Source organism: Zalophus californianus, chromosome 1 (assembly GCF_009762305.2).
Source record: "Zalophus californianus isolate mZalCal1 chromosome 1, mZalCal1.pri.v2, whole genome shotgun sequence".
Taxonomy (NCBI): Eukaryota; Metazoa; Chordata; class Mammalia; order Carnivora; family Otariidae; genus Zalophus; species Zalophus californianus.
The window spans coordinates 190,563,249-190,569,251 of NC_045595.1; positions in this window are offsets into that span (position 1 = coordinate 190,563,249).

Here is a 6,003-nt window from a genome sequence, read left to right on the forward strand (position 1 = left end):
TCCTGCCTGGCAAGTCTTTAGTATTAGTAAAGGCAAGGGAGGTTTGGAGGGTTGGAAGCCTTCTCTGCCACAGGAGTAAGCAAGTATGGAGGAGAGGAGGCTGTCCTTCTGTGCTGGATGAAGTTATCCAAGGTCCCTCCCCACCCACCACCCTCATTCATGTAAGCAGGAAAAGAAAGGGGAGAAATTCCAAAACCTGGCTTCAGGTGAAGGTAAAAAACTTATAATTCAGAGATACACTCATTCTTTCATTTATTTATTTGGTAAATATCAGGTACCTTCTGGTGGGGAATAAAACCAGCCCCAAACTCATGATCTAGTGGGAAAAGACAAACATTAAACAAGTAAACAACGATGCCCCCAGTTGTAACAATAAGTGTGATATGTGCTCACTAAATGTTTGTTGATTGAGTAACAGATGCAGTCATAAATATAAACTGGGAGCCGGATAAGCAGGGAGGATTTGGCTTATGTGGTCAGGGAAAGTCATTCTGCAGATCTAGGCAGAGGCAGAAGGACAGTGCTGTCTCTTCCATTCTGACCATCCACCCTGAACCACTAACTTGAGTTGGGGAAAACAACGTAGAGTCTGGTAGAAGATTCCAGGGTCCTAGTGGCCCTCAACAGGTTAGAATAAGCCATGTGGAGGAATATGTTTAGGGAGAGGTTGATGTCTATGGGGGGGGGGAGATTGATTAAGGGATTAAGATATTGAGGGTCCCATTTTATTTCCAGGATTTTTTCCAAAGTCATTAGAATTACATGCTAAGGAGCCCCATTGGAGATGAGCCCGAATTCACAATGATTCTCCCAGTCTTCTTTGAAGAAATTTCTATCTTTTTGTAACTGTTGTATTTGACTTCATAAATATTTAAAAATCTAATCCAGTCTTCATTTTTCTGTTTCAGATTAAAGGACTCCTACCTGTTAGAGAAAATAGGAAGTACTTAGCTAATACATTCATGTTGATTTCTTATCTCTCTGATCTTGAAAGCTCTTGAAAATTAAGGCCGCCTTATGAATGTTCGTGCCCATTCTCTGGAGAGCAATTGTATTGCATCAATTTTTTATGGAGCATGGTTAATTTATTTATTGTTGGTATAAGGGATTTGACAATAGAAATGTACTTACTTTTATTATTTTTTCCCCTTTCTGTTTGGGTTTATTTTAAAGGAGTTTCTTTGGAATGCAGAATACGTAGCCTTTATTACAGGTAAACGCTAACTTTTATATATAAAAAAAATTAAGTCTAGAGAAGAAAGAGACTTCTAGTGGATGCTGATACCTATGAGTTATTTGACAGTATGTTCCTTGCTATTCCCCAAATTTCCATTTTGCTGTGCTGCATTACACATACATTTGGCAGGTAAAGCCATTTACCCTGAGAAACAGTGTATGAATAAATAGCAAAGTGACAGATGTACCTCCAGCAGGATATTTAAATAGATTTTTGTCCTAATACCTTTTATTCCCCCCAGTTCCCTCTAACCTGATATGTCATTCCACACACCCCAGTTTATTGCTCTTATGGTTGCTTTGAGACCATTGTTTTTTAGTCACTTGATATTTTTGGAGAAATGCTGAATATTTGTGAATATCACAAGGACATATTTTATATTTTCTAGGTCTTTAGTGATTCCTTTTCCTGACACCCTTTCCTTTTTAACAAAATAGAACACTTTTATAGAAAAAAATCTTGGTTCATCAAATATTCATTCATGGTTTTATGGACTCTTAGTTGGATTTTCTTTCACTCAACACCCAGTTTTATTTCGCTTTGTTTGAATTTTCCATTTATGTGGCATTTGCGATATGTTGATCTGTTACTCAGAGGACCAAAGCAGATTTTCCAGGACTCCTAGTTTCTGATTTATTTGGAAATCAAATAAGAGAGTGTACCCATTCATTATAAATGGACCATAGGTTTTTTTTTTAAGATTTTATTTATTTTTATTTTAGAGAGAGAGAGAGAGAGCATGCTAGTGGGGGAAGGGGCAGAGGGAGAGAGAGAGAGAATCTCAACAGACTCCCCGCGGAGCATGGGCTCCATCCCAGGACCCTGAGATGATGACCTGAGCTGAAAGCAAGAGTCCGGCGCTCAACCGACTGAGCCACCCAGACGTCCCTATACTCTTTTTTATAGAAAGAAAGAAAGAAAGGAAAGAAGGAAGGGAGGGAGGGAGGGGAAAGAAGGAAGAAAAGAGGGAGGGAAGAAAGGAAGGAGGGAAGAGGAAGACGAAAAAAAGGAAGGAAATTGTTAGTCTTTTTTTTTTAAGATTTTTATTTATTTGAGAGAGAGAATGAGAGAGAAAGCACATGAGAGGGGGGAGGGTCAGAGGGAGAAGCAGACTCCCCACTGAGCAGGGAGCCTGATGCGGGACTCGATCCCGGGGCTCCAGGATCATGACCTGAGCCGAAGGCAGTCGCTTAACCAACTGAGCCACCCAGGCGCCCCATAATATTTTTTTTTTAAAGATTTTATTTATTTGACTGAGAGAGCGAGAGAGCAAGAGAGCACAAGAAGAGGGAGTAGGCTCTCCCGCTGAGCTGGGAGCCCGACATGGGGATTGATCTTAGGTCCCTGAGATCATGACCTGGGCCAAAGGCAGACTCTTAAATGACTGAGCCACCCAGGCACCCCAAATTGTTAGTCTTTCTTAATTTTAAAGTGATAGAACTTTATATAAAGCTGAAAAGGACTTTAGAAATAATATAGCTTAGTGATTTCCAACTTCTTTGAGTATGAAGCCCTATTTTAACATGCATATTTTTCTAGGACCCCACATAATAACAACTGTTCTTCCAACAAATATTAATAAATATGTGGACAAAAGTTTTAGGAATTTAGTGACATTTAAAAATTCAATTTTTATCCATATACATTTGAAAAATTAGTGCATTTATGCAGATAATACTTATTTTGGCTGGAGATAATTTAGTCCACATGAAGATTAAGATTTGAAAAATTTGTGAAATAACAGTATTTCTGGAGCAGAATGCCATCCGGTCAGGAAGCATGAACTTCTCCAACTCATTCTTTTTACATTTTAAAAGTGAAAACTAAAAAAAAAAATATGAAGAAACTTGCCCAAAATTATATTAACTGAAAATTTTGATTTGGATTCTGCTAGCTAAGCAGTTTTTCCATATCACAATACTTAATGGGTAGTTTGTCAACGAAGTACCTAGATAATTCAGGCCTGACACTTGAAGTAAGGATGACCTTAGCTTATCCTTTTATGGGTTTAATTATCTCACTTTTGTATAGTTGTGTTAATGTATATTAAGGCCAGATTCAGTAATTTAGTCAAGATCAAGAAGTATTGGTTCATGCTAGATTGATAGCAGTGGTACCCAGTTGAATTGCTTTAAATTAATACAGAGGCATTAAAATGAAATTTTAACTTATGGAGTTGATATTTAGTTAGACATTCACATAAATTCATATGATTTTTCAAATCCGATCAGATATACTTCCAGTAATTGAATTTTACAGATATTTTTAACTCCTCACCTGCATGGTCAGAGCATGTAACAGCCTCGGTGGTTCCTAAATTTAAGCTTTGAGTGATAGGAAAGCATGTTTTTGTAGCATTTACAATTCTTTATTAAATTTCTAACAGCATTATGAACATTGACACTTTCTTAGATAACCCTGTCAAGGCTAAAGACTTCTACTGGAATTATAAAGAAAAGTCGAACTGGCTCTTGACTGAGGTGGGTCATGCATTCTACAGCACAGATATGTTTTGAAAAGAAAAAATAAATCACGGGGGGAATTTGTCCAACTGCTCATTCTTGCATTTGAGCCAGTTACACGTGTGCACAGATGTCAAGGTGTCACTTCTGAAGAATAGGGAGGATAAGCTTTAGATTCAATGCTCTCTTCCTGGAAATGACAACTCACTGTTAATTTAGAAAAAATAAACTGTTTTTGCCTACTGCTAAAATGGTTATATTGTAAGAGTCTTATTATTTCACTTCCAAATATTTGTTTTATGACAGTCTGGCAATATTGTTGATAGTGTGCAAGAGAATTATTAACCATCATTAAATAAAGTGTAATAGAATGAATAAATTAGTTAATATTGGATTTCAATAATATTTCAAATATAATAATTTTAAACATTGTAACAAATCTCCTTTGTAGATCATTGCAATGGACTGAATGTTTGTGTCCCCCCTCAATTCATATGTTGAAATCCTAGCACCCAATGTGTGATGGTATTGGGAGGTGGGGTCTTTGGGAGGCAATTAAATCATGAGGGTGGAGCCCTCATAAATGGGACCGTGACCCCAGAGAGCTCTGTATTTCCCTTTTCATCATGTAAGTATCTAAACAGAAGTTGGCAGTTTGCAACCCAGAAGAGGGCCCTCCCTGGAATCCTCCCATGCTGGTACCCCGATCTCTGATTTCCAGCCTCAAGAACTGTTAAGAAATAAAGTGCTATTGTTGGTAAGTCACCTGGTCTATGATACTTTATTATAAGAGCCTGCACTAAGACAACCCTATTTGTCACTTTTTGCTCCAGAACTCACCCTGCTGTGCCTGAGGCTAAAGCCACTGTATAGAGCTGACCCAGTAAGAAGCCTATGAATGCACATCGGTGCCTGGAATTCAGACTGTCTGTCCTTGAGGCTTATTAATGGACATAAGAAACAGGTGCTTACGGGGGACTGCAGACATTTGCAAGGGAATAGAGACAGTGAAGGAGTAAGTTGTATATTTGGGACAGACAGATTCCATAGCACACTATTAAGGGGCCTGATGTCACTTTTCAAAACTTTGGATTCCAAATATTGTTGCTTAATTGATGTTTCAGAGCCTCTGGAGACTCAGTGGTTGAATCATGCCTGAGATTTCTTTGGGACCACTCTTACTGAGATTACCTTTCTATTTTGGGTAGAGAAGAGTTACATTTTAGGTTTTTGAGTCAGTGTTGAGCTTTTTAGCTTCATTAGTTTGAAGTTCTTGTTTGATTTTTTTTTTTTTTTAATTGGGCAGAGAATCTTAACTTGCAACAGCCCTCTGTCCTGATTGCTGGTCATGTGGTCTTATCCCACCTTGTTTTCAGGAATCTGGAGGCCAAACTCTATACATGTGCAAACATTCCTCGTATAACCCTCAGTTCTCTTGGTTGCCCTTGAGGGAACTGTTATCTCCTGATTGATTTGAAAGCAGTTCTTAAATTTCTGGAACAGAAATATGTTTTCTATAAGAGAGTCACTTGTCTTTTATGATACCTTATACATACTCGCAGGGAAAAACAAAGTCATTTCTTAAAAAAATTAATGAGCTCCCCTTTGCCAATAGTGGCTTCGAGGACTGGCTGGCTTTTTAGGCATCTGAGCCATTTGGGATATTGGGGTGTACTAATAAGCAGGAAATTACACCCAGGGCTTAGATTGTAATCCACTGGTATTCCTTCCCGAAAAGGGAACTTTTCATGACAGCTATGGGCCCATGTATATCTGGGAAGAGGATGGCTCGGAAAGAGAAAGGAACTCCCATTAAGAATCCAGATTCTGCAGGCATTTGGAGCACTCAGTTAATCAGCCATTGAGGATCATCATCCTCAACCTGGACAAAGGCTAGAGAATTCCTACAAAAATATGTAATTCCTCATTCCTCTGTGCTAACCATGACACTGCATGCTGACTTCCACTATAACATTTATATGCGTAGTCAGTATTACATTTCTTTCTCCACACTGGACTGTGAAGCCCTGGAGCAACACTCTGACCACAGCCACACCCAGTGACACTTGGACATGGTTTTCAGGGCTGAGCTATATAGATACCTTCATTGCTTTGAGGATTTATATTTTCTACTCCCATTCAAAAACCCAGCAGTGACTGTTTCTTTAGGACACATAGCTAGTGGTGAATCTCACAGACTACAGACCCTCTATGAAATTAACTGCCCCTGGCCCTGCAATAAATTAGTAATTCAATGGTAATAGAAGAAAAAATAAAGTGGTAGACATCATTATAGTTATTGTG